Below are 22263 nucleotides of genomic sequence, written 5' to 3'. Positions count from 1 at the left end.
GTGGTAACATGTTTGCCTCTTAATATAAGTACCACCCACTGATTTATCAACACATGGAGATCCGGAAGATCTATGAGGACGAGACTGTCCTTGTTGTGCTGATTTCTTACGTGCCTTCCCTTTGTTGCCACAACTCGGTGTATTATTATTAGTACAATTTTGAGTTGTGGTGTCATCTGAGTTTGATGACACGTTAGAATGAGATTCATTTTCACTAGCCTGAACCCCTTTACCATCAGAAGCAACATCATTTACTATATCTGCACATGAAGTAGAAGCATAAAAATTGTTCACACATTTAAAAACAGGTTTGATTTCCTTTAGGGATCTTGATCCAACAATTTCAGATTGAACCTGTTTACCATACTTAATGTCTTTTATCTTTTCAACCTGTTCTTTGGTGACAGGGGTAGGGACATAATTGTGGTTGTAAGGTGGGGGAACTTGACTGTATCCTATTCCCTCACATTCATTTTCCTTCCACCACAATTGGTTTTCAATCATTGAGTTAACTACTTTACTGGAACCATCGAATTTTTTAAAATCAAGTTCAGCATTTTCAAAGTTGCTAGTTAGATTCAAGATTTCTAACTTGGAGGCTTCCAGTTTAGCAGTTAACTCAGCAATTTCTTGTTTGACATCTAGGTGATAACAACTTTTTATACTAAAATCAGAATTAAGCTTTTTAATGTCCTTATTTTGTGCTTCTATTTTGTCTAGAAAGCCCTTTTCATTTTTTTTTAAGTTTAAAATTTTCTGATTTTATTCTCTCCATATCTCTACTTAGACTGTCGTAATGAATCTTATACATTTCTATTTTTTCACCACAATTTAAAGAACATGGTTTAAAACTTATATCAGATGAATTTTGATATACTTCTTGTGAGGGAGCAAACTGATTAAGAGTACTTCCAAACATTGAGATAGGTTGTGGAGAATCCGTTGAGTAATTAAAGAGATTAAACTGATTTTCCCGCCAAAATTTCTCGAAAAAATATGATCGCCAAAATTCTCAAGAAAGATGTTCCGCTCAAAAGAGGCGTCCAAGAAAAAAATTTCGTTCAAGACAATTTTTTTTCGAATTTCCGCCAAAATTTCGCCGAAAATCACCAGGAAAAAATGTTTTCACCAAAATTTTTCAAGAATGAAGTCTTGTTATAAGGAGTATTCTGGAAAAAATTCGTTCAAGAAAATTTTTCCCGCCAAAAACTCAATGACCGAGATAGACCCTAAACTATTCAGCTATTACAATCCCAATCCTTCTACTATTTAGTATGTAACATAAAGCTAGCCTTAGCTTTGGTACCATGTAAACACACTGGAAAACAGATAAAACATGTAATCGAGAGTCGCTTCTTTTTATAACGAATGAAAAATGGGCTGTGGATTGGGTTGACTTGTGGACCCTCAAAAGTATTATTACCCCAATGGATACGGCTCGGCGTTGTGGCTCTTTAAATCCAGCTAGAGTTGCTGCTATATACCTGCAGGAACACATTTTATTCATCCAAATAAAGAATAATAATTAATGTTATTATTATTATTATTATTATTACCTTTGAATATAACTTTTCTTTATAACAAAGTGAACCAAACAACCTCTGAGTGTTAAAAAGATAAATAAATAAAAAACTTACCCAACAAAAAAACCTGCAAAATGAAGTAACAGGACCGAAAGCACAACCATTCCCATTTCACTTGAGAAAAAGGCTCGAAGGGGAGAAATATCTGATGATAGAGATGTGAGAGCTATCGATGACTTCAGACGACCCACGTTTTCAGAGAATACACTTAGAAATCACGAGTCAAAGAAAACAACAATTACATTTCTGAGATATAAACAAATATATGTAAAAACTATATGTGTCAAGTTCATAAGTTACAAGGAAATGGGTGCATTCGACTTTTATTTCAAACTTACAAAATCAGCTAAAAGTGAAATGAATTAAAGTCACTTAATGTGTACCCAAAATCTTAAAATATCCCAAATCATTTTATTGTAAAGAAATTAGAGTTGAGTTCTTTTCTCGTCCTTGTGGATTGGCCATTTTAACCAGTTCAGTGTAAAGCTGAGAATACGCCATGCTTGAGGTGCGCGCATATTATGTATATATGTGTAAACCCTCGGATGGGCAAAAATGAAATTGCACTAATTTTGACGTTATTTTACTAATCTCGTGAATATAACGTTAAAAGTGGCGGAAGGTTAATCAGGCATCATGTGGTGGCGTTGATAGCCGAAAGACGAGGGTACATGCACCAATCAGCCGGTATCCCGATGATTGAGTGCTATGTGCTTTATGTCCAAGGCTTGATGCAAAACTACTATCGAGACGGGGGTCTCACTGGAAGCAGCCTCTCTATCCCTATGGGGTAGAGGTAAGACTGTCTACATCTTACCCTCCTCAGACCCTACCATAGCTTTGCTATTGGTGGGATATACTGAGTACGATGACGATGATGATGAGTGCAAAGCTGAGAACTTGTAACCCTTTTCATCACTGTGGTAATTATGAGAGAGGAGAGAGCGTTGGTGTTTTGATGGTTAGGAATCAATTTGAGTTTTCTTAAATTACCATTTCATTTTTATTATGGAGTATTATTATTTTATTATTATCATTTTTATTATTATTTAATGTTTTTAATAAAAAGGGTACTTTGGTCATTTCATAATAGCTAACTATTAAAAATCCAACAGAGTTAGTGCCCGAGAAGATGATGGTTAAAAATGAAACTACAGTGACGAAAAGGGTTAAAAATCCCCCATTTTCGAGTGAACTGATTAAAATGACCAAACCACGTACAAAAAACAAACTTAAATAAATAATTACTTACTTTTATAATTTTGGTAATCATATTAAAGACATTATGTATTTACAAAATACAAAAAAATGAACCAAAAGTGTTGACTGGTCAAACCCATTTTGACCCATTACCTAATTTACCTGCTCTATCCCCTACCTGCAAACCAATAGGGATGAGGTCAAGACAGCAAATAGTGGCGCAAAAGGCATCGCGGCTTTCACAGCCCAAGGAAAGGTGCTCTGTAAATAAGACCCTGCCAGAACGGGCGCAACAACCACCTGAAAGTTACAAATAAAGATGCATACATGCATAGTTACTTTTTGAAGTAAAAAAAAAAATAGATTCTAAAATAAAAATTTAACGTTTTATCAGTAAAGTACACCATCATTTCTTGGTTTATTATACGTCCCTATTTTTGTCAGAATTTTAAAAACACATGCCAATCTTTATAAAAACTGCAAATGGTTGCTGACTATTTTATCTATTTGACGTTAGAAACAGTTGGTCAACAGACAACCCTGTTGCAAAATTACCTGCATGGTGCTGATGGAAAGTTTGATGGCATCAACATGAACATAAGTTCCCGCCAAAACCTTGGTCAAAAGAGGAGTAAGAAACACTGCTCCAAGAGTACTACAAACCGTCATTACAATAGACAATGGCACGTCTCCTTGAGCAATCAAGGTCACCTGTAACACTATAACACGAGAACATAAACGAGTGTGCCTAAGAAAAAATTTAAAATTATTTATTTTTTTTAAATTGAAAGTGAAAAAGTATACTTACCACATTAGAGGCGGTTCCTCCGGGACAACAAGCAAGTAAGATTAAACCAACTGAAAGAGACGGTAGAGGCCCAACGATTTGCTTATCAGATATCCAAAAGCCGGCATTATTGTGTATTGTGCCGCACATCCAAATAATATCTACAAACGGTTATACTGCATTTTTGAGTTTTTTATTTAAAGGTTTGGAAAAGAAAAGATAAAATTTTTTTTGTTTTTTCATTCTTGAGTTTTTCTATTAAAAGAAAAGAAAGAGAATGGAAAGAAAAACTTAGGTCTTTTTTCCTTCAAAACTTTCCTGCCAAATATGGCATTATTATGAAGGAAAGTTCATAGCCCATTACAATATTACTAATTTATCCTATCTCAATTCTCTTTTCCATGTTTTTATGAGGACATAATTGTAAAGTTACAATTTTTTTCCCTATCTTTTCTAAAGCTGAGCACGGTTCGGTTCGGTTCGGTTATTGGGTGAAACCTAAACCAAAACCGAAGTAGTCGGTTATTTTAGTTTCCTAACCGATCGGTTTTCAGTTACTCGGTTACTCGGTTTTCGGTTAATTGCGTGCACATTTAAAAAAATTCAAAATCAAATAATGAACTACAATAATTATTCACGTTCCATCTAATATAGAATAATAAGTCTTTAGTCATTATTATCCATGAATAAATTTCCAAATAGAAAAGATTAGAATAAAGAAAAGGTGTAACTAATTACCTTAACAAAGAATGTAAAGTGATAAATTGATGGATTTGAGTATGTAGAATGCATAATCGGTTTGGTTCGGTTTTATTCGGGTTTTTTTTAAATGGATAACCTAACCGAAATCGAAAAATCGGTTTTTCAAATAACCAAAAAATTAACCTTCGGTTAATGTGACACCTGGTAATTTCCCAACCCTATAAACTAAGTAATCAACCTAATAATTAGGTGATTGTGAATATTATGCGCGCTAAATTAGAATCAGCGAGGGCATTTGTTATATGCGCCCTGCGCGAGCGCGCTATGTGAATCAGCGCGGGCATTTGTTATATGCGCCCTGCGCGAGCGCGCTATGTTAGAGTCAGCGCGGGCATGTTATGTGCGCCCTGCGCGAGCGCGCTATGTTAGAGTCAGCGCGGGCATGTTATGTGCGCCCTGCGCGAGCGCGCGATGTAAGAACCAGCGTGGGCATATGTTATATGCGCCATGCGCGAATGTTTTGGCTTTATGTTTTCATGTAACTTAACGTTATGTTGTCTAATGGGTTGACCATCCCGCATGATGCTAAGGCGGGTGCATCCTAAATCGTTTATGCGCGTGCGGAAGGGAACTAACCTACCCGCATGGCGGGAACATTGAGAGCTAGTTTGTCTGAAGCTCCAAGATGGAATTGACTTCAACATGACTAATCACTATGTTGAAATACCAAGACCACCTGAAGAATCTACAAATGAAACTCAATGTCCCTAACTGCGAGAAGGTTACGCACCTACCCGCAGCAAAGAAATGTCCTTCACGCAGAAAGCTATGCGCACGAAGTTATACGCGCGGAACACTTAGCCTAATCTCCAGATTTAGGGAGGATTATTCCCGCCCAAAAGGAAACAGTAGCGTGTTTCAGAAATTTCTACTTTTTAACTGTACACTGACAAAAGCACCTGAAAAAGCATACTGTAACATGAAAAGTCAACTGTCAGCCACCCTATTCTCACCAACCCCAGACCTGCATGTCCTGTCCAAATCAAAACAAGATCTTTTATCCACTCCTCCACTTTTAAATAAATAATAATAATTTCCATACTTTATCATCATTACACCTATATATGAAAAGATTACAATTCCCTAAAGCAAGGGATTGTGTTCCCTTGAGTTTGCCTATAAATATGTAACCCAAATTATCACACACTTCAAACTCCTCTCTTAAGAACTGCAAACTTGCACTAATCATCTCCCAAGCATCCGTTGTTTTCATTTCCGATCCTGTTACTAGGTAAGCCGAGATTATAACCTTGAGATCTACTTTCCAACCCTTATATTCTCCTATTTCTTGATCTTAATATATATACTTCTTGTTATTTAATCGTATTCTAGACCTTCAATTCAAAGGCCAACACCAAGAAAACCCGAATCTCGATTAATCCCTTAACAAGAACCACAGGTGAGTCTCACAGCCCCTATTTTCACTATTTTCACTGTTTTTAAACTGTTTTCGGGGCGAGGGACACGTGCTTAAATTACGATTTATCATGGTATACTTACAAGTTATGTAAACGATTGTGTTTAAATTATGTTTCATGATGAGCAATGCAAACGGTTATCTATGGTTTACGATGTATGTGCGCCAGAACTCGAGTAAGTGATCACTTTACCATTGGAACTCTAAGGGTAGGGACTGCTGGTTTGATCCACCCACTCGTAGGGGTCGCACCTCTTTGCATGGACGAGTGCCTAGTATGGTCATGGGGCAGTACTATGGGATTGAGCCCGCTCGTAGAGGTCGCTCCTCTTACGCAGACGAGCGCCTTGTTTTCCGGCACAACGTCCGCGCGTAACCCGCGGGACGGTATTACAGTATTATTCGCTCGTAGTGGCAGCGCCACTTTGCATGGACGAGCACGGCTTTTCAGAAATGTCCACGCGCAACCCGCGGGACGGTATTACACTATTTTAGCTCGTAGTGGCAGCGCCACTTTGCATAGACGAGTACGTTTTCCAGAAACGTTCGCGCGTAACCCGCGGAACGGTCTTAACAGAAACATGTTGTCAGATCTATGTTTTCATACGGTGTATCAAGCATATGTTTAGACATGAAATCAGAAATGTGTTTTAATATGATTTTCGCCAAGACTATGACGCGATACGATTTATCAAGTTACTAAAACTTGTGAACTCACTCAGTTTATACTGATTCAAATGTTTTACGTGTCTTTCAGGAGATAACTAGGTAGCGCATGGAGTCACACTTAGAGCACCTCACGCTGAACATCTAAAACTAGTTTTTTGGAAGATTTTAGTTCTATCCATTCGATGCGCGTGGTTGTTCTCGCCGCGCAAGGGGATATGGCGTGGAAATCTTCAACAGTTTTTATACTTGGATGATTTTATGTAATTTTTAAACAATGTAATGTATTTGTATTAAACATTTCATGCGCAATGAAAATCTTATCTTGAATGTTTGCAATGGCCCGTGCTTAAGTATCAATCCCCACTCGCGCGCGCCCGGCTGTTTCCGCCGTTCAGGGCCGGGTGTGACAGATTGGTATCAGAGCACTGGTTATAGCGAACTAGGAAAAGAAGTTTTAACCTAGACTATAACCGTTGGGGAAATCGCATGAAATATTTTTCAAAGAAAATATTTTCAAAAGAAACTATACACACACTTAGGAACACGGGTCACACAGTGTCTAGTGAATAAAGATAAGAACATTATGTGCTCAGAGTACATGCGCTAAGTTTGATATATTTTCACTCTTTTAAAGCGAGAATGCCTCCAACTAGAGCCAAGGGAATTACCATGACACCCGAGGAACTCGCGGAAATAATCGCGCAAGCGATCGCAACTCATGAGGCCAGCAAGGCCGAATCAAGTCAGGGTCGTCAGAACGAGACCCCAGAACCCGAATCAGGAGCCTTGGACAAAGGATGCTCCTATAAGACATTTATGGCCTGTAGGCCTTGGCCATTCAAGGGTACCGAAGGGGCCATTGGGCTCTACAACTGGATTGACGAGATGGAGATAGTTCTCTCCATTAGCAGATGTAGTGAGAACCAGAAGGTCCTTTACGCGACCTGCATGTTCCAAGAAGCAGCTTCGTCTTGGTAGAAGCTTCAAGTGAAGACTTTGGGGCGAGAAGTTGCTCTTCACAAGACCTGGGAGGAACTGAAGGAAATGTTGATGAGAAAGTTCTGCTCTCGCGCAGAAATTCAGAGTCTGCAACAGGAATTCTGGAACCACACCATGGTAGGAACGGATATCGACGCCTACAACAACCGGTTCAACGAGCTTTGCCAGTTGGTGCCAGACATGGCAAACACGGAGGAAAAGAAGATCGAGAGGTATATCTTTGGGTTACCTCCTGTTGTTAGGGTTCCGCTCAACGCCGCAGCGCCTCCAACCTTTGATGAGGCGGTAGCGCGGGCCATCACCCTTACAAGGGATACGGTCCGTGCGGGTATGTTGACTACGCGCGGAAACGAGCAGCGAACCTCTGACAAGAGGAAATGGAACTCTCACCACCGAGGGTCCGACTCCAAGCAGCCACCGTTCAAGAAGCAGGAAAGCGCAAGGGTTTACGCGATCCAAGCCGCGGAGCCATCAAGGAAAGGATACAGCGGGCCTTACCCATGGTGCAACAAATGCAAGTTTCACCACGAGGGTGAATGCGCGAGCGTCACGTGCGCCAAATGTAACAGGCCAGGGCACAAGACGGTGAATTGCCGTATCAGAGAAGCTGGAGCGAGCGACAACTGCTACGCATGCGGGAAGCCAGGGCATTTTAGTCGGGATTGCCCGCAAAAGGGAAACCAAGCTCGCGGGAGAGCTTTTGTGATCGGCGCAGGCGAAGCTAAAGAAGAGCCGAATGTGGTAACCGGTACGTTTTTGCTTAACGGCCATTTTGCATCTGTCTTATTTGATACTGGCGCTGACCTAAGTTTTATATCCGCTGAGTTTAAAAACTCCCTAGGCCTAGCAAGCAGTAGGCTAGACACGCCTTATACTATAGAACTAGCCAATGGTAGGCAGTTATGCGCGAACGAAAGAACTGAACAATGTGTAATAGTCATGGGAGGTCACGGGTTCAATATTAACTTGTTGCCAATAGACTTGGGAAGTTTTGACATTGTGGTAGGTATGGATTGGTTAGTCGAGAACCACGCAGAGGTTATTTGCCATGAGAAGCAGGTTCGGATCCCACTGTTGAACGGAGAAACCTTGGTAATTCAAGGGGAAAGAAGGGGAGTTGCGACGAAACTGATTTCGTGCCTAAAGGCGCGCAAGTGCCTAAGGAAAGGGTGCTACGCCTTCCTGGCGCATGTAGTAGAGAAGAAAGGAGATGAGCGAAGAATTGAAGACTTACCAGTAGTGCGCGAATTTCCAGAAGTTTTTCCTGAAGATTTGCCCGGATTACCGCCGCCGCGACAAGTCGAATTTCGTATTGATTTAGTCCCAGGAGCTGCGCCAGTAGCTCGAGCGCCTTATCGATTAGCTCCATCTGAGATGCAAGAGCTATCCAATCAGCTACAGGAACTATTGGATAAGGGTTTCATACGCCCAAGCTTTTCACCTTGGGGAGCTCCAGTACTGTTTGTTAAGAAGAAGGATGGTTCGTTCAGAATGTGTATTGACTACAGGGAGCTGAACAAACTGACAGTCAAGAATCGGTACCCCTTACCGAGGATTGACGACTTATTTGACCAGTTGCAGGGATCCAGTTATTATTCGAAGATAGATCTACGGTCAGGATACCACCAACTTAGGGTCCATGAGGAAGATGTGCCGAAAACAGCCTTCCGAACTAGATACGGCCATTATGAGTTCTTAGTGATGCCTTTCGGGCTAACTAATGCGCCGGCTGTATTCATGGATCTGATGAACCGCGTGTGCAAACCATACTTGGACAAGTTTGTGATTGTGTTTATAGATGATATTCTGATTTACTCTCGGACCAAGGCCGAGCATGAGCAACACCTGAGATTGATTTTGGAATTGTTGAGGAAAGAAAAGTTGTATGCGAAGTTTTCCAAGTGTGAGTTTTGGCTTAGAGAAGTTCACTTTCTCGGTCACGTTGTAAACGAGAAAGGAATACACGTTGATCCTTCCAAAGTCAAGGCCATCGAAAACTGGGAAGCGCCAAAAACCCCAACTGAGGTGAGGCAATTCCTAGGACTAGCTGGCTACTATCGACGCTTCATTGAGAACTTCTCCAAGATAGCTCTACCACTGACCGCGCTAACTCAGAAAGACAAGAAGTTTGTTTGGGGCGAAAATCAGGAAGCGGCATTTCAAATGTTAAAACAGAAATTATGTAGTGCGCCAATTTTGTCTCTGCCCGAGGGGACGGATGACATCGTCGTTTACTGCGACGCTTCACATCAGGGACTCGGATGTGTCCTTATGCAGCGAGACAAAGTCATAGCATATGCCTCGCGCCAACTCAAGACCAATGAAAAGAACTACACAACGCATGATCTGGAACTTGGAGCGGTTGTCTTCGCGCTAAAGATTTGGCGCCATTACCTCTATGGTACAAAGTGTGTAATCTTTATGGATCACAAGAGCCTTCAACATATATTTGATCAAAAGGATTTAAACATGAGGCAACGAAGATGGGTGGAGTTGTTGAATGATTATGATTGTGAAATTAAGTACCACCCTGGAAAGGCGAATGTGGTAGCAGACGCGCTAAGTAGGAAGGAGCGAATAAAAACGCTACGAGTCAAGGCTCTAAGGTTGACCATTCGCGCAGATCTCTCTACCCGCATCCGAGACGCTCAGCAAGAAGCCTTGAAACCAGAGTTTGTTAAAAACGAATCCCTTGGGGGTATGATTAAGGATTTGGAGCTCAAAGAGAACGACACTCGATATTTTGCTAACCGCATATGGGTCCCTCTCAAGGGAGGATTGCGCGAGCAAGTATTAAACGAAGCTCACAAGACGCGGTATTCCGTACATCCTGGCGCAGACAAGATGTACCAAGATGTTAAAGTGCTGTATTGGTGGCCCAATCTTAAAGGCGCCATCGCGACGTATGTCAGTAAGTGCCTGACGTGTTCGAAGGTAAAGGCTGAATACCAGAAACCATCAGGGTTGCTTCAACAGCCAGAAATTCCCATGTGAAAGTGGGAACAAATCTCTATGGACTTCATCACCAAACTGCCAAGGACACCTGGGGGTTATGACACGATCTGGGTTATTGTAGATCGGCTAACTAAGTCAGCGCACTTCCTGCCGATCAAGAAAACCGATAAGATGGAAAAGTTAGCCCGATTGTATATTCGAGAAATAGTTTCAAAACATGGGGTCCCAGTGTCCATCATTTCTGATAGAGATAGTCGGTTCACCTCAAGGTTTTGGAGATCGTTACAAGGGGCTTTAGGTACTCGTCTTGACATGAGTACGGCATATCATCCCCAAACGGATGGACAAAGCGAGCGAACAATCCAGACATTGGAAGATATGCTGCGCGCGTGCGCAATCGATTTCGGAGGTAGCTGGGATACTCATCTCCCAGTGGTTGAATTTTCTTACAACAACAGTTATCACACAAGCCTCAAGGCTGCGCCGTTTGAAGCTTTGTATGGGCGCAAGTGTAGATCCCCACTGTGCTGGGCTGAAGTGGGTGACAAGCAAATGACTGGTCCAGAATTGATCCAAGAAACAACAGACAAGATTTTTCAGATACGGGATCGCCTTAAGACAGCGCGCGACAGACAGAAGAGCTACGCAGATGTGCGAAGGAAACCGTTGGAGTTTCAAGTAGGGGATAGAGTACTTTTGAAAGTCTCTCCATGGAAAGGAGTCCCCCGTTTCGGCAAGCGAGGAAAGTTGAATCCGCGCTACATTGGACCATTTGAGATCCTGGAAAGGATCGGTCCGGTTGCTTATAAACTCCGTTTACCCGCCGAACTCGGTGGAGTTCATGACACGTTCCATGTATCCAACCTCAAAAAGTGCTTATCTGACGAAACGTTGATTTTGCCGTTGGAAGAGATTCACATCGACAAACAACTGCACTTCGTACAAGAACCTATAGCAGTAACCGATTGGAAAGAACAAAAGTTACGCAGAAGCAGAATCAAGTTAGTAAAGGTTCAATGGAACTCAAGGCGTGGGCCTGAATTCACTTGGGAAAGAGAAGATCAAATACGCAAGAAATACCCACACCTCTTTCAGAGCATGGCTTCTGCCAGCAACGTCTCCTAAATTTCGGGACGAAATTCTCTTAACAGGGGGAAAATGTGACACCTGGTAATTTCCCAACCCTATAAACTAAGTAATCAACCTAATAATTAGGTGATTGTGAATATTATGCGCGCTAAATTAGAATCAGCGAGGGTATTTGTTATATGCGCCCTGCGCGAGCGCGCTATGTGAATCAGCGCGGGCATTTGTTATATGCGCCCTGCGCGAGCGCGCTATGTTAGAGTCAGCGCGGGCATGTTATGTGCGCCCTGCGCGAGCGCGCTATGTTAGAGTCAGCATGGGCACGTTATGTGCGCCCTGCGCGAGCGCGCGATGTAAGAACCAGCGTGGGCATATGTTATATGCGCCATGCGCGAATGTTTTGGCTTTATGTTTTCATGTAACTTAACGTTATGTTGTCTAATGGGTTGACCATCCCGCATGATGCTAAGGCGGGTGCATCCTAAATCGTTTATGCGCGTGCGGAAGGGAACTAACCTACCCGCATGGCGGGAACATTGAGAGCTAGTTTGTCTGAAGCTCCAAGATGGAATTGACTTCAACATGACTGATCACTATGTTGAAATACCAAGACCACCTGAAGAATCTACAAATGAAACTCAATGTCCCTAACTGCGAGAAGGTTACGCACCTACCCGCAGCAAAGAAATGTGCTTCACGCAGAAAGCTATGCGCACGAAGTTATACGCGCAGAACACTTAGCCTAATCTCCAGATTTAGGGAGGATTATTCCCGCCCAAAAGGAAACAGTAGCGTGTTTCAGAAATTTCTACTTTTTAACTGTACACTGACAAAAGCACCTGAAAAAGCATACTGTAACATGAAAAGTCAACTGTCAGCCACCCTATTCTCACCAACCCCAGACCTGCATGTCCTGTCCAAATCAAAACAAGATCTTTTATCCACTCCTCCACTTTTAAATAAATAATAATAATTTCCATACTTTATCATCATTACACCTAGATATGAAAAGATTACAATTCCCTAAAGCAAGGGATTGTGTTCCCTTGAGTTTGCCTATAAATATGTAACCCAAATTATCACACACTTCAAACTCCTCTCTTAAGAACTGCAAACTTGCACTAATCATCTCCCAAGCATCCGTTGTTTTCATTTCCGATCCTGTTACTAGGTAAGCCGAGATTATAACCTTGAGATCTACTTTCCAACCCTTATATTCTCCTATTTCTTGATCTTAATATATATAGTTCTTGTTATTTAATCGTATTCTAGACCTTCAATTCAAAGGCCAACACCAAGAAAACCCGAATCTCGATTAATCCCTTAACAAGAACCACAGGTGAGTCTCACAGCCCCTATTTTCACTATTTTCACTGTTTTTAAACTGTTTTCGGGGCGAGGGACACGTGCTTAAATTACGATTTATCATGGTATACTTACAAGTTATGTAAACGATTGTGTTTAATTTATGTTTCATGATGAGCAATGCAAACGGTTATCTATGGTTTACGATGTATGTGCGCCAGAACTCGAGTAAGTGATCACTTTACCATTGGAACTCTAAGGGTAGGGACTGCTGGTTTGATCCACCCACTCGTAGGGGTCGCACCTCTTTGCATGGACGAGTGCCTAGTATGGTCATGGGGCAGTACTATGGGATTGAGCCCGCTCGTAGAGGTCGCTCCTCTTACGCAGACGAGCGCCTTGTTTTCCGGCACAACGTCCGCGCGTAACCCGCGGGACGGTATTACAGTATTATTCGCTCGTAGTGGCAGCGCCACTTTGCATGGACGAGCACGGTTTTTCAGAAATGTCCACGCGCAACCCGCGGGACGGTATTACACTATTTTAGCTCGTAGTGGCAGCGCCACTTTGCATAGACGAGTACGTTTTCCAGAAACGTTCGCGCGTAACCCGCGGAACGGTCTTAACAGAAACATGTTGTCAGATCTATGTTTTCATACGGTGTATCAAGCATATGTTTAGACATGAAATCAGAAATGTGTTTTAATATGATTTTCGCCAAGACTATGACGCGATACGATTTATCAAGTTACTAAAACTTGTGAACTCACTCAGTTTATACTGATTCAAATGTTTTACGTGTCTTTCAGGAGATAACTAGGTAGCGCATGGAGTCACACTTAGAGCACCTCACGCTGAACATCTAAAACTAGTTTTTTGGAAGATTTTAGTTCTATCCCTTCGATGCGCGTGGTTGTTCTCGCCGCGCAAGGGGATATGGCGTGGAAATCTTCAACAGTTTTTATACTTGGATGATTTTATGTAATTTTTAAACAATGTAATGTATTTGTATTAAACATTTCATGCGCAATGAAAATCTTATCTTGAATGTTTGCAATGGCCCGTGCTTAAGTATCAATCCCCACTCGCGCGCGCCCGGCTGTTTCCGCCGTTCAGGGCCGGGTGTGACAGTTAATGCTTTGGTTCGTTTGTTTTCGGTTAGTCGGTTTCAATTCGGTTTATTCGGTTTTCTACTCAACCCTAATCTTTTCCTTCCGATCTAACTCAAGAATGTAATTAACACTTTCTTTTCTTTTCTTTTATTTTAACTCGAGAATTCCTTTTAACTAGTATATAATTTCTTTTCCTTTCTTCCCCTATCCAATCTAATCATTTCTTTTTCTTGTATTTTAAACCCGAGAATGCAGTGTTAAGATTATGCGACATATGAGTTTTAGTAACTTGACTAAAATTAAGGATTTTCTACACTTTATATAGAAAGATGCATAATCAAAGAGTGACAAAATGTGGCAATCACTAAAAAAACAAAAAGTACAAAGATATAAGTTTTAGACTTGGATCCGATTCAATCTGTAGATATCACACAATTTCAAAGTGTACACATTAGGGATGAGATCGAGACCGTATCGATACCGACCGGTCCCGGTCCCGAAAATCACGGATTCTTGGTACCGGTACCATTCCCGAACTTGCCCATCATCCCTGGTACACACAAATACGTGCAAGACAAGTTAAACACACTTATTCAAACACAATTAAAGTAAAGGGATTCAATACTATGAAATATCATAATAAGACTCTCTCCGATGCTTACTTTGGAGAGGATGCACTTGGTGACATGGATGATGTATGTAGAAGGATGCATTGGAGTATAAAGAAGGAGATGATGCACATACTTTCCCAAGTGCAACCAAATGCACCCTAATGTGGGATCCATATAATTTAATTTATTTTTTTATTAAAAAATCACATACTTTATTAAATAAAAAAAGCAATTTTAAAAGTGAAAAAGCCATTAACGGCTAGATAAGTTGTAGATTTTTTTTTTTTGACAAATATATTTAAAAAAACGGCTAGTTTTCCCCCCCTATAAATACCCATTAATACTAACTTATTTTCACCTCAAAATCTTACAAACTCTCAAATTTTTTCAACATCACACTTTCAAAATGGATCCAAGACAACAATTTTCTTTCACTGGTTTGTTAAACGATGATGATTATCAACAAAACCCAAAACAACAACAACAACCATCATTCCCTCTTTTCTCACAATCACAAAACTTTTCTCAGTTTTCACAAGCACAACCATATCCCCAGTTTCAACAAGGACCTTCATTCCCGCAATTTGGACAATTTCCTGTCATGCCACAGTTTCAACAACCTGCTTTTGATCCTCAACAATTTCAACAATTTCTTCAATGGTAACAGCTTCAAAAAACCTCCCAAACGGAACAACCTCAGTTTCAGCAAACTCAAGAAGATCTTGTGGAATCACCATCAAAACCAAAGCCACAAAAAAAGATAAAGAATAAGAAGCCAAGAAAGATGGTGACTGAGAAGAATGACGAGCAACCAACAAAGACGATTCGTTAAAAGTGGCCTAATAGTGATGAGGTGTTGCTTGCCCAAGGTGTGATTTCAAGTTCCGTGGATCCAATCATTGGCAACAACCAAACTGGGGATGCCTATTGGAGTGAGGTTGAAAAATACTATAATGAAAGTGAACCTGTAATTCCACGAGATGCTCACAATCTACGAAGCCATTGGCATATGTTTAAATATAAGGTGAATAGATTTAATGAATTGTATCTACAAGTGAAATCTCGTTACAGGAGCAGTTAGTCAGATGACCAGTACATCCAAGAAGCTAAACAATTGTATATCAACGATCCATCTAACAAGACTTCTGCTGCTTTCACATACGAGCATGTATGGAATGTTGTCAAAGATCATCGTAAGTACAACTCTGCTACGCATGTTCATGGTTTTCAACCACCTAAAAGAACAAAAAGTAACAGCTCGGGGGGGGGGGGGGGTATACGAGTTCTGCTTCCGATGCCAACTTTGGCCAATCTCCTGAAATCACAATATCACTTGAAGATGTTAATAATGAAGACTTTGAAGTTCAAGTTCAGTAGGTTGCTCCAACACGTCCAATTGGGAGGGACAAGGCCAAAGCCAAGCTAAAGGGCAAAGTAGGAATAGAGTCGTCTGAATACGACATGAGGAAGCTAAAGCTTATTGATGAGATATCCTCAACCAATCGTGCTAAGAGTGAATCGATCAGCAAATTCGAGCATAGAATTGATAAATTCTATGAAATTAAGGAAAAGAAGCTCGAGATGAAACAAAAAAAATTACTCTTACTTGACACGACTTACATGAATCCAGCTCAACGAGCCGAACACGAGGCAATGTGCACTGAAATCCGCGAGAAATACGACTACAACCGTATTTAACGCTTGCTTATGTATTTTTATTTTTAGGAAAATGTAATTTATTTTTATGTATTTTTAGTTTTAGGAAATGTAATTTCTTTTCATGTATCTTTATTTTTAGGAAATGTAATTTCTTTTTATGTATCTTTATTTATAGGAAATGTAATTTCTTTTTATATATCTTTATTTTTAGAAAATGTAATTTCTTTTTATGTAATGTAATTTTAAATTCCCAACGGCTAGTTTAATTAAAAAAAATTCAAATTCCTAACGGCTAGTTTCTAACGAATAGTTTAACGGCTAGTTTCTAACGGCTAGTTTCTAACGACTAGTTTTTTAACGGCTAGTTTATAACGACTAGTTTCACTATATATACCTATCTAGATCAGCCATTTTCACACACACATCCCTTTACCTTAAACACTTCTATCTACAATTCAAAATGAGTTCAGATGATGAACAAGTCCCACAAAACATCCCGATGATGTTGATTCAACACTTTCAACATCTCATTTCCAATGATGTTGAAGAATTAGCAATGCAGCTGTTTGAGCTTGATGCTCAAGATGAGGCTAATTCACAAGAAGGAAGTTCTTCTAGGCGAAAGGGCAAACGAAAATACATAAATAGAGGCCGAAAGGATGAAGATGCCTGTTTGTGGAACGATTACTTTGCTCCAGAGCCGGTATTCAATGAAAGCTTCTTTAGACGAAGGTTTCGGATGAGCATACGTCTTTTTAATCGCATTGTTAAGTAAATCTCTAAACCAGGTAGCTGTCAACATTTTAAGTATTTCACACAAAGATACGATGCTGCTGGTGTAAAAGGTCTTTCACCAATACAAAAATGTACAAGTGCCATTCGTCAGTTGGCATATGGTGCATCAGCTGACCAATGTGATGAGTACATGCGCATTGGTGAAAGCACTTCCATTGAATGTGTACACAAGTTCTGTATGTCTATTATTGAGGTTTTTGGACCACAATATCTTAGAAGGCCCAATCAAGATGACATTCAACGATTGCTACAATTGCAATCTGAAAAATATGGGTTTGTTGGAATGCTTGGAAGCATAGATTGCATGCATTGGGGTTGGAGAAACTGCCCAACAGCTTGGAAAGGACAATACACTCGAGGTGATCATGGTCATCCAACAATTATGATGGAGGCTGTGGCATCACACGACCTTTGGATTTGGCATGCATTCTTTGGAATGGCAGGTTCAAACAATGATATCAATGTTCTTAATCAATCACCAGTATTCAATTAACTCTTAGAATGGAATGCACCACAGTGCAACTTTATTGTGAATGGGAATGAGTACACGCAAGGATACTATCTTGCAGATGGCATCTACCCAGAATGGTCAACACTGGTAAAGAGTTTCGTTTATCCGCCAAACAATAATCTTAAAATGCAATACTTTAAGCGACAACAGGAGTCTTGTAGAAAGGATGTTGAAAGAGCGTTTGGTGTCCTCCAATCAAGGTGGGCAAAAATACGAGGCCCTGGAAGATCTACAAGCATACCAGTGTTAGGTGATATAATGCATGCATGTATCATTCTACATAATATGATTGTAGAAGATGAAGGTCATATGATAACTGATTGGTCCCATGAAGAACATGAGCCTGAGCCATCAATGTAAGGCCCCGTTACCGGTAGCACTACTTTCGTGTTCGATTTACTCATAATCGCAGTTCTAAATATCAGAGTTAATTAAAACATTCGCGGAACATTAAAAACATTCAAACCATTACATTCCATAACCATAATTCTTGTCTTATCGAGCTTTCATAGTCATTTAAAAACAAAACATAGTCTTTTAAAATAAAACATCATAGCAAAAATCTTCAGATGCCAGCTTCGTCCAACTCTTCCATGTGTCCTCCTCAAGCTACCTGCCTCATTCTACTCACATGCGTGCATACTAAAAGTCAGCTACGCTGAGTGAGTTCCAGTTAATCACATACTCATACAATACCTTCTTACATTTCATACTTAACCTCTTAACTTTCTTTCATACACACATAAGTGTATATACTTTCATTCTTACCTTCATACTTTCTTTACATACATAATCATACGTTTTAAAGAGCATTTCGCCCTATAACCTCACAGATATTATAAGGCTCTGGTCCCTGACATCACAGATATTATAAGGGTCTGGTCCCTAACATCACAGATATTATTAGGGTCCGGTCCCTAACATCACAGATATTATTAGGGTCTGGTCCCTAACATCACAGATATTGTAAGGGTCTGGTCCCTAACATCACAGATATTATTAGGGTCTGGTCCCTAACATCACAGATATTATAAGGGTCTGGTCCCTAACATCACAGATATTATTAGGGTCTGGTCCCTTTGTTTCGTGTAACTGTACCGTACCTGTTCATACATACTATCCTTGACAATACGTGCAATCTCCGAAGAGCGTTCACGTACCATCATCATAACATACATACATTATGCATACATCATATATTCATACATACATCATATCTTTCATCATACTTATCAATCATATCTTAACTACCACCTGACGGTTCATGCAATATCCGAAGATCGTTCACGCACCGTCAAGCAATCATCATACGTTTCACATCATTCATATAAGGCATACACTTATCACTTAGGATAAGTGTATTAACAAACATATCGAGTATGCACACAGCCCCGAAAACATAACACATAAGTGGGGCTAGAAACTCACCTGAATCCTGTTACGCTCTCCGTTAATCGTTATTCCCTTCTTGAGCTGTGCACGGCTAACTGTAATATTTACATGTATCAATTAACTACTACTACTCATGTTGTATTTCTATCTTTATATAACCCACAACGAACGGGGGTCCGGGGGCAGCGCCCTTGGCAGCGGGGTCTAGGGGCGGCAGCCCCTAGCAGGGTCCAAGGGGCAAAGCCCCTGGCTGGGGTCGAGCTGCCAGGTCAGCTTGGAAAAATTTTATTTCCATTAACTGTCTTAACACATTTTTCATTAGGTTTTTAATTTATTCTTCTAATTTGCTAACTCCAGTGAACTTATCATTAAGCGAACTTAACAATAAGCGAACTTAACATTAAGCGAACTTACTGTAAGCGAACTTAGTGTTAAGCGAACTTAACATTAAGCGAACATACTGTAAGAGAACTTAGTGTTAAGCGAACTTAACATTAAGTGAACTTAACACCAGGCGAAGTTATGGCTTGGCGAACATATACAAGCGAACTTATACTAGGCGAAGTTCACAGTAGGCGAACTTGCAGATAGGCGAAGTTCACAGTAGGCGAACTTGCTTTCAGCGAAGTTATCCAGTGACGGCCACTGGTTTGGTTTAACTCCGCTAATCGGCTACATTTCAACGTATAAACCTTTTTACCATTCTCGTAATCGATCCCATGGTCAACTTTGGATAAGAATTGACCCGGACAAGCGTAAAGTTTGGACCTTTAGGCTTAAAACGTTCAATAAGGTTTTCTTTAACGGGCCGCTCATAATCGCAGATTCGTTAGGTTCATTTTAACATCAAGTTACTACTTTAATACTAGTTTATGCCCGATCTACTATTGGTTTAAGTCTCAAGACTAACCGTTCATGAAAACGTAAACTTTAACATGGAGAACATACCTTTAACGCGTTTGAAGGTTACGGTATAGCTTGGTTACGAAAGTTAGGCCTTGAATCTATCTTGTATCACGAGAATATATCCAGAATCGATACTTGTGTGGCTCGGATCTCACCTTCACTCTCGGCCGAAGGTTTATGGTGTAGGGGTGTGTGTGTGTTTTTGAATGTATAGGGATTTTGATGGAAGAATGAAGATTTAGGGTTTAGGGATGGTTTAAGGGAGTATTTATACTCCTTAAAGCCCATGGACCTAAGACCTATTACCCTTAATCCATCTCAATTTAAATCCAAGTCCATGATCATTTCTTGTTTAATATTAGCTAATATTATTAAATACCCGACCATTCAACGAAATCTTTCTTTATTTAATGTTATAAAATTTAGGATGTTACAACCAAGTTATAATGGAGGTGCACCCACTGAGTTTGCACACTATCTGCAGAGGTTTAGATCCTTACGAAGCAAAGAAACTCACATCGCACTATGCAACGATATAATGGAACATCTCTGGAATCTTAAGCAAGCTAATGAAGCTAATGAAGAGTCGATTTGCCCGAGTAAAAAGCTTAATTTTAGGTTATGGTTTCATTAAGTTTTATTTTGATTTTTAATCTTAATTCTACTTTAATTTAAATATATGTATTTTACTTTTTCTAGGAAACGTAACTTTTTTAATGTAATGCAAGTTTAATTTTTATTTAATTTTATCTTGTTTTTTTATTGTTTATTATTTAAATATATTTTTACATTTATTTATTAAATATTTTTTAAAACTACAAAATAAAAGTTTTTAAAGAAAAATTAAAAAGAAATAATGATATGGAAGAGAGAGGTTGCATGTGAAAAGGATGGGTTGGAGTTAAAAAGAAAAGAGAGGATGCATGTATGAAGGATGAGTAAAAAGCTGATGTGACAGTGATGACTAGGATGCATGTAGTAAATGCAGGCTGTTGCATTACGAGTAGTCTAATAGTTGAACCAGTTGAATTCAATTCGGTTAGACACATTTATTGCATTTCAACCACTACCTTATATTTGTACAACTTCTAAAATTGGAAGAATTTATGATTTATTTCGTTCTGCATGTTCTCGCAACAAACTTTGTTCTGCCTAGAATGTGTGTGTGTGTATTCTAAACAGCATTATTTGTTTCAAGATTAAACTAAAATGACTTAACAAACAAGCTACCCAAATACAGAAATTCAATCATAAATTCATAATCCATCCATCCATCCATCTTAAACATTATTACTTTGACCATTTAATTAAGGTCAATCTGCTATGTTTCCAGTTCAATGCTATCATCGTAATCTTTATTGCAACATTATCACCGACAAGTTTATGATTTGAAGATTCCATAACAACTTACAGAAAGAGGCCTTTGCATGAACAAGTTGACCAAATCTTTGACCTCCAAAGTGAGACCCATAGCCAGCATAATAAACCCAAGTGAGAAACTATATGAAGTGGGTCCTCTTTCAACAAACCAGGAAAAAGTTGCAGGCTTTAGGCATGCAACGACACCTCCGACTGTCACATACACAGGATACAAGCTTGCTAAAGTTGACAACAATGCTTCCCGTTTCGAATTTGCAGCTTCAGATTCAGTTTCACCAGGGTTTTGCTGAATTGATCTTGCTATTGTTGAAATTCTTGATCTTGAGGGCTGTTTTTGAAAGATGGGTATTATTGATCTTGGAAGTTGAAATTGAGGATTTTCAAAGACGGGATTTGTGGGTTTGATTTTAAACTTGGATATTATTGAACGGTGATTTTGGTGGGTTTGGAGACTGAGTGCAGAGGAGCAGAAAGAGAGTGACATGGTGATGTAGTCTTGGGAGTGGAAGTCGATTTTGACTAGTGACTTTAAACAAAGATTTTGTTTTTTCTTTCTTTTTTTGGTTTTTTTTATGATAATGAGAAGCAGGTTCAATACCGATCCTGAAAATCCTGAATATCTACTGATGGTACGTTACGGTTCCGGTAGCATAGACAAAGGTCGGTAATACAAGTATCGGTACCGATCTCAAATTCTTGATCCTTATTTTTCCAAAAACTTGATACAAGTACCGATTTAATAACGATATCATTTACTCAGCCCTAAACTCTAATGCAAAATTTAGTTAAAGTAACATATATTATATATATATATATATATATATATATATATATATTTATAATACACTAAAAAATGGCAAATTAAGACACCCATTTTAAGTAATTTACAATACTCAAAGCTTGAGGTACATGTGTTAGTAAGGGTAAACATGTCTTTTAAATACAATCCATTCAACTTACAAGTTTGGTCCATCGTCTTTAACAATATTATGTTTTTAATTTAACTTGTAAACTAACTTCCCACCCATGATTTTTAAACGACTATAGCGTTTTCATACGTTATTATTTTTATAAACAAATTGCACCATAAAAACGAGCATTTTATTCTCTTTAATTTGGATATTATATTGTTGT

The 22263-nt window shown here is 39.6% G+C and overlaps 2 pseudogenes across 1 annotated transcript; one reads left to right on the top strand and one right to left on the bottom strand.

Moving 5' to 3' along the window:
- Positions 1–1234: 1234 nt before the first annotated feature.
- Positions 1235–21687, bottom strand: LOC143578616 (uncharacterized; annotated as a pseudogene). The gene is made up of 6 exons (XR_013143312.1): positions 21161–21687; positions 3592–3731; positions 3339–3494; positions 2962–3083; positions 1638–1790; positions 1235–1484 (listed from the first exon to the last, which is right to left on the bottom strand). The product of XR_013143312.1 is annotated as an uncharacterized LOC143578616 (transcript).
- On the top strand, positions 16558–17811 carry LOC143581063 (protein ANTAGONIST OF LIKE HETEROCHROMATIN PROTEIN 1-like; annotated as a pseudogene).
- Positions 21688–22263: the final 576 nt, after the last annotated feature.

The sequence above is a fragment of the Bidens hawaiensis genome, unplaced genomic scaffold (assembly GCF_021521415.1).
Source record: "Bidens hawaiensis isolate Kalapana, Puna unplaced genomic scaffold, B.hawaiensis_p1.1 tig00000142_1, whole genome shotgun sequence".
Taxonomy (NCBI): domain Eukaryota; kingdom Viridiplantae; phylum Streptophyta; class Magnoliopsida; order Asterales; family Asteraceae; genus Bidens; species Bidens hawaiensis.
The sequence above is the reverse complement of the archived record's forward strand: the minus strand, read 5'-3'. Positions and strand labels throughout refer to the sequence as shown.